Source organism: Lynx canadensis, chromosome B1 (genome assembly GCF_007474595.2).
Source record: "Lynx canadensis isolate LIC74 chromosome B1, mLynCan4.pri.v2, whole genome shotgun sequence".
NCBI classification, from domain to species: Eukaryota; Metazoa; Chordata; class Mammalia; order Carnivora; family Felidae; genus Lynx; species Lynx canadensis.
In genome coordinates, this window is record NC_044306.2 from 125,751,419 (window position 1) to 125,759,832 (window position 8,414).

An 8,414-nucleotide genomic window follows, 5' to 3' on the forward strand; every position below is an offset into this window, starting at 1 on the left:
AGATCTAATTGGCATAAAATAACTTGCATATACTAAATGTGTAAATTGTGATACATTTTGACAAATGAATATACCCATGAAATTTTATCTATATCCATGAAACAAATAGAGATAATAAATGTGCCATCATTTACAAAAAGGTTATCAAAACTTTTTGTAATCTGCTCCTCTATTCTGTTCATTTTATCCATTGGTCTATCTTTATGACAATGACACACTGTCTTATTACTGTGGTTTTGCAAATCTTGTTGAGCTTCTTGGAACTCTGGGTTTATAGTTGTCATCAAATTTGGAAAATGTTGGGGCGCCTGGGTGGCGCAGTCGGTTAAACGTCCGACTTCAGCGAGGTCACGATCTCGCGGTCCGTGAGTTCGAGCCCCGCGTCGGGCTCTGGGCTGATGGCTCAGAGCCTGGAGCCTGTTTCCGATTCTGTGTCTCCCTCTCTCTCTGCCCCTCCCCCGTTCATGCTCTGTCTCTCTCTGTCCCAAAAATAAATAAACCTTGAAAGAAAAAAAAAAATTAAAAAAAAAATTTGGAAAATGTTCAGCCAATATTTCTTCAAACGCTGTGTCTGCTCCTCTACCTCTGTCCCCCATCAGGGACCCCAGCTACACATCTTTGGCCACTTAAAATCACCCACAACTCACTGATGCTCTGTTTTTTTGTGGGTTTTTTTTTAAGTTTATTTAAGAGGGGGAAGGAGGGGGGAGGGGCAGACAGAGAGGGGGAAGAGAGAAATCCAAGCAGATGCCCCACTGTCAGCTCAGAGCCTGATGTGGGGCTGGAACTCAGGCACTGTGAGATCATGACCTGAGCTAAAATCAAGAGTTAGACATTTAACCGACTGAGCCACCCAGGTGCCCCTCTCTGTTTATTTTTTAATTTTCACTTCTCTCTGTGTTTGGATTTTGAAAGATGCTACTGATATGTTTTCAGCTCACTAATTTATTCTGCAGTATATATTCTCTTTTTAATCCCAGCCCATGTATTTTTCATGCAAAACATGATAAATTTCATTTCTAGAAGTTTGATTTGGGTCATGTTATTACTTTTGTGTCCCTACTTAACTTTCTAAAAATGTGGAGCACCATTAAAAGGGCTGTTATGTTTTTGTCAGCTAATTGTAACTGACAAAATTCAGCTAATTCTAACATCTTTATCAGTTGTGGGTCTGTTTTGACTTTTCCCATTATAGATATTATTTCCCTGCTCCTTTACATGCCAGGTTATTAGAAGTCAAATATTGTAAATGTTTACCTTTTTGACTGGATATTTTTGCATTCTTATAAATATACTTGAACTTTCTCCCTCCTGCGGATACAGTTAATTTACTTAAGAGTTTGATACTTTGGGTCTTGTTTTTTTGTCTTTTAGGAGGGGCAGACCAGTATTTTGCCTATATTGATTATTCTGAGGACTCTATCCAATTCCCTATGAACTGTGAAGTTTTTTAGTCTGGCGGGTGAGAATAGGCACTATTGCTGGCTGTGTGTACTTGTTGGGCACAGTCACATCTAATCCTTTCAGTTACTTCTTGCCTGCCTGAAATTGATTCCTCATACACATGCCTTCAGCAGTATTCAGCTGAATAACGAGAAAGACCTTCTGCAGATGTCCAGTGTTCTCTTTTTGTGCATTTCCCTCTTTGGTACCTATATGGAGAACTTCAGTTGCCTTCGTCTTCCCAAACATTCACTCTGCCCACAAGTCTCAGCTCTTCTAGGTTCTGCCGGGGTTTCTTTTTCCTGAACAACAACTTAAAAACTCTTTCAAGACAGTAAATTGAGGCAATCATATGGTTCACCTGGTTTCTTTGTGAGCTCTCTCAGATCTCTGCACCATACTGCCCAGTGCAATTGAATTGCCAACTTTTGTTTCACTTATTTTGTGTTTTGGTTGTTTCAAGTAAGAGGATGTATCTGGTCCTTGTTATTCCATCTGGGGTGGAAATGGAAGTCAGATATGTTTTTAAACAAAATTTGCAATAAAGAAAAATAGAAAAATAATAAATAAGAATAAAAATTGCATTGAAAGAGATGTTTTCTTGAAATTATAAATCACATATAGTTAAATGTAAACAATTCCTGCAGACTTCCCTGGAATTATGATACTTCTCAAAATCACTTAAGAACTACTGAGCTAATACAAAAATCATAGATTCATTATGATGCAGTTTCTCTTGAGATGGACAGCTCATCCCTTACTTGGTATTTGGGAATATAGTTGTGTTCATGTAACCAATGAAGCAACTATCTTCATATCTGAACTGACTCAAACTTGAGAAGAATGACATTTTTCAGAGAAAGAAGATAATTTACTTGAGCAGTCAATCAACTTAATATCAAGACTAAATTAAGGTTTTTTTTGGGGGGGGGTATTGAGGAGCTAAAATGATACTGAATTTACTTGAGAAAAAGTTTGTGTGATACATCTAAATGTTGCTATAAAGAAGGTAAATGAGTTTTATTGAGTTTTGTTGATCCCAAATTTTTAAACACCAAAAAAGAAATGAAAAAAAAGGAAAAAAAGAAAAGAAAAAATATTGCATATATACAACTCAATTCAAATATAATACATATGTAGTAAATGTTTATTCAGTTTTTAAAAATATTTATTCATAATTTATTTTAAAAAATAATTGTAAACTACTTTATTAGTAATTTTTTAGAAAAATTTTTTTTTACATTTTTAGGGATCTCTTTGGGGCTGTTTAAATGTCATTCATTTCATTGAAAATAAGCTTTATTGATGAATTTGTAGCATATATATCTCATTTTAAAAGTGTACACATTGCAATTTTTTAATGTTTTCTAATTTTTTAATTGAGAATTCAAAGAAAATCTCAAAAAGAATGACAAAAGCAAGCTTTCAGAAAAATTTCCATTTCCAGGCAGTAGTAATCAGTAATGAGTCTTTTTATAAACATTCTATGCCACACAACACCTGTAAAGAAAGCATACTAGAAGCATTAAGTATCTGGAAACAGGAAAATTATTTCCACTGATGGGCAGTTGAAATGCACCAGGAAGACAGCGAGAGTAATGGTGTAGTATTTCTGTATTTATTTTGACAAATCTATGACAGCACCATTCTATTCCTTGATAGACAAACATAATCTTTGAAATACATTTGGAGATTCCTTGCACTTCAGCTTGTTTCTTTCAAGGCTGCCTTGATCACAAGCCAAACCCAGCTGAATGAAAAACAATGTCTATTGTTCCTTGTTTATCATAGCTAACCTAGTTACTTTATCATTTATTACTGGATTTTGATTTGTATTTGAAAGAACATTAACAGAAGCTTTAAACAGGCATTGTATGGTATGGTCTGCTCATTCTGTTTTGAATCTTACCATCCATTTATTAGCACTGCAATAATTATTGTTCTTATTAAGAATAACAATGCAAATGTTCTTATCCTATTAAATTTCAATTTTTCTAGAAGTCAAAAAATGCCCTGAGCACCATCATATCCATAAGCCCTAGTATCACCACATTAAATGGGTCAAAATTCTCTGCTTTTATAATTCCTCCATAGGTTTTCAGTTACGTTGAAAATAACACAGCATATTGTTTTCTCGCAATTGTTTGCAGCACAAAAAGAATTGTGAATGCACATCTAATGAAATCCATATATTAGAATTCTTGCCACTTCTATACAGCAAAAGTACCAAATTTACTCTAAATTTTTTTATTCAGCAGAAAGAACATTACAAAATACGGTTTCTGGGATATGATTCATGTATGCTAGCAGTATTAATTCAGGATGGGAAAGTAATTGCATCTCCTATCTCAATATTAATATTTTGTGATTTGTATTCATACCTAACCTAGAGAAATCAAAATGTACTATAACCACATATGTAGAAATCTACTGTCTCTAAAAATAAAGACCCAGGCCAAAGACTTTATACAAAACCATGTGTATATGTGTGTGTGTGTGTGTGTGTGTGTGTGTGCGTATTTCAATAATGGTCTTTATTTTCTCTATGGAAGTCAAATTTAAATCATGTATCAACAGAAAAATATAAATGAATAGATATTTTAGGCATGTTGAACATTATTATATATTTTGCATTATTAGATACTTTGACTTATTATGACTTTAGTTATCAACCCCATACAAATATATCATTATACAAAGTAAGATATTTTAAAAATTAATCTTAACTCTGCCTTCCGTTCCAGTTATAAGTAAGAATTTGCACCATACACACACACACACACACACACACGCATATATGTACATATTCTTGCAGCTACCAAAAAAATTCATGAATTATAGGTTTCCATGGTTTTAAAAATTGCTGTAAATAAGAACTATGACCACCCCTGGAAAAAGTAAAATGAAACAAAGAAACCAACCAACAAACAAAAAATACCACCTGATACCTTCACTCTCTTTATAACAGCATAGCAAATCTGAGTTTTAGCTCTGAAAGAAAAATGTAAATTTAAAATGTAAATTTAACCTAAGTAGTTGTATAATTTTGGTGAGATGGAGTTTTGACTAAATTTGTATGAAGCATAATGTAATAAAAGTTCTAGAAGTTAAGGGGTACTGTGAACTGAAATGTGCCCCCTTCCCAAATTCATACATGGAAGACATCAGGTACAGGGACTTTAGGAGATAGTTAAGGTTAAGCAAGGTCATAAGGGTGAGTCCCTAATCCAAAATGAGTGTGGTGGCCTTCTAAGTAGAGGAAGAGAGGAAGAAATCTCCCTCTATCCATGTTAAGACACAGTCAGCAAGACCCTCAGTAAGCAAAGAGAAGAGCTCTCACTAGAACACAACCATACTGGCCTCCTGATCTCAGACTTCCAAACTTCAGAACTCTGAGTAAATACATTTCTATTGTTTAAACCGTCCAGTACATGGAATTTTGTTAAGAAAGCCTGAGCTGACCAAGACAATGGGTGACACCATATATTTAAAAGCTCCTTTGTCATTACCAACGACACCCAATAATGCGTGTGCTCATCTGAGGACATTTAGTCTAATGAATATTTGAAAACTACTCTGTCACTGACTGGATGTGTGAGCAGGGATACATCATTTAAATACTTCACATCTATATTTTGCATATTTAAATTAGGAATTGTCAAAACAGGTCATGGACTTCTTATGAAAACAGTCATATGCCTATTTAGTCCACAAACATGTTGGTTGTAATATGGCTTCTTAGCCTCATGGCAACAGCTTAAGGCCACTGTTGCATCCAAAGCCCACAGAAGAAATCCTGGTGAAGATTATTTCAGAGATTTATATCTAAGATTAAATTTAATTAACATTATATTTTGTTCTTAATATAATACAAAATATGGAACTGAGTCATCTCAGTGAATTATATAAAACCTATATTCTTTCTCAACTTGCCTACTAATCTAGCAATTTATTTGAATAAAAGCCATGTCAAATTATTTAACAAAGATCACTGCATGTAATCATAATTCCCCAGTGCAGCACCTTCAACTTCTCTCAAACTATTTATTTTTAAAAAAAGTACTTGTTACTCCATATTTTTCTACATGTAAATGAAGACTATTGAGTCCATAAATATAATTTCTTGTGATAGAATACTTTTCCATTTTCCTCTTTCAATCATGTTTTTTTCCCCTCTATTGAAATCAAATTTAAACCATGCATCAGCAGAACAATATGAATGAATGGGTATTATTAGGCATGTTGGACATCATTAGACACTTTGACTTTATTATGACTTCGGTTATCATCAACCCAAGGAAATAGATCACTACACAAAGTAGAGATACTTTAAAAATTAATCATAACCTTGACTCCAACCCAGCTATAAGTAATGATTTGCACTATTATTTTTTGTATTATGTGCAGGTACAATTTTATCCATTTGTCTTATAGTAGCCTTTTAAATTTGCAGAGCCACACCACTCTGCAGCATTTACAGCACCTTGCACAACCAGGGACTTAAGTAGCTATTCCTGCTGCTGCTGCTACTAGTAATAATGATGATTTTATTTGAAGATAGTTCAGGCCACACATCTAACTGCAAAATTGGAGCATGAAAATCCTCCGAAATTTTACACTAAAGCAAAGGATGAAATACAAATTATGTAAGGTTTGCCTTTGTCTACAGTTTCCTTGTGGCAATCGTCTGCTCTATGAAAAATCTTTAAGGTCTTTTCATGATAGAATGCCTTTATGACAGCCCATTAATCCATCATTTCTATCTTTGTACTGTCTTCCTGTTTCCCAAATCATTTCTAAATCCTGATGAAAACAACATTTCATCTGACAGGTTTCCAGAGGAAATCACACACATGTTTTCTGTGCACATATACTCAAACACACAGAGCACAATTTATGGAGGCAGAGTTGTTCTGCGAGTTTGGTGGCTCTGAAGCAAAGTTAGATTCACTTATCAATTCACAGTCCATCATCTTCTACCAGTCACTGAAGTTCAGGGCTGAACACTGCGTGAGTTACTTGTCATTTGGACCAAGAAAGAAATAAGAAATGATGTAAACCGATTTCCCTTGACAGGAGAGACACAGATGGAGACGACGTGTGGACCATATTGTCTGCTTTCGGGTCATCCCTGAAGCCATTAGCTATCATAATGATGAAACTGGAGTTATTTATTTCCCCACGATTTTCTGATGTGGCAAAAACAGTATCACATTGGGGGCCTGAGTTTTCCTCTGAGAGGTTGTGTTGTCCTTGAGAAGAAACAACACATATGAAAGAATAATTTTAGCTGGTAGAAGTACAAAATTATAAATTAGAAAGAAGAGACATTATGCAAGTTAAACAAATATTAAGGTTAATATCACGTAAAATTAGACTTTTCATACTGATATATTTATAAAGGATATAAGCTTTTCTTGAGGTTCTTAACTTCTGGCACTTTTAGTTAATTCATTTTTATTTCAGACCATTATTTGAAACCTTCTATTCATTTATTCTGTTGGTCAGACAGTGAACAAGCATTTCACTGTACCAGGGCTGATGATATGCCAGAAAACAAAACAGATCAAAAAGAAGAGAAAAAAATGCCTGCCCTGAAAGAGCCTGGTTCTAGTAAAGGAAACACGCAGTAAAAGGCGAGCATGAATCCATCATTATGAGTGTTGAAAGATGAAAAGTGTTACTAAGGAATTGAAATACTGGCCAGGAAAGGGGGGGGGGTGGTGAGAGGAAGGTGAGGGGTAGAATTGTAAGTCCATGAGGTTGTCAAGAGAAACCTCCCTGAAAACATGACACCTGAGCAAAGTTCTAAAGTAAGAAGTTAATCATATGAATGCCTGGAGTAAGTGTTTTTGGGGAGGAAGAAAAATCCATACAAAGGCCACGAGGTAAGGGTATGCTGGACTTACACATGAAACAGCTGCAAGAGGAGTGTGGCTGAACAAAGTAAAGAAGAGATAGAGTATAGGAGATGAGAGCACAGAAACACCAAGGCAACATCAGAAAGGGCTTTTTAAGACATGATAAGGAATGTGGCTTCTAGTCTTAAGGAGGAGCCATTGCCAGAGCTTGAGCAGATAGTAACATAATCTGACTTAAAAAAAAAAATTAAATCCAAGTTAGTTAACATATAGCGTAATGATGACTTCAGGAATAGAATTTAGTGATTCATCACTTACATATAACACCCAATGCTCATCCCCACAAGTGCCCTCCTTAATGCCCATCACCCCGTTAGCCCATCCCCAGACCCAACACCCCTCCAACAACTCAGAGTTTGTTCTCTGTATTTAAGAGTCTCTTATGGTTTCCCTCCCTCTCTGTTTTTATCTTATTTTTCCTTCCCTTCCCCTATGTTCATCTGTTTTTTTTTTCTTACTTATTTATTTTTTTTAACGTTTATTTATTTTTGAGAGAGAGAGTGAGACAGAGCATGAGCGGGAGAGGGCCAGAGAGAGGGAGACACAGAATCGGAAGCAAGCTCCAGGCTCTGAGCTGTCAGCACGGAGCCTGACACAGGGCCCAAACCACAAACTGTGAGAACATGACCTGAGCCGAAGTCATGACTGAGCCACCCAGGCCCCCCATCTGTTTTTTTTTTCTTAAATTCCGCATATGAGTGAAATCATATGATAATTTGTCTTTCTCTGACTGACTTCCTTCACTTAGCCTAATACATTCTAGTTCCAGCCATGCTGTTGCAAATGACAAGATTTCATTCTTTTTGATCACTAAGTAATATTCTATTGTATATATATACACCACATCTTCTTTATCCATTCGTCAGTTGATGGACATTTTGGCTCTTTCCATAATTTGGCTATTGTTGATAATGCTGCTATAGACATTGGAGTATGTGTGCCCCTTTGAATCAGCAGTTTTGTACCCTTTGGATAAATAACCTAGCAGTGCAATTGCTAGGTTGTAGGGTAACCCTATTTTTAATTTTTTGAGAAACCCCCATACTGTTC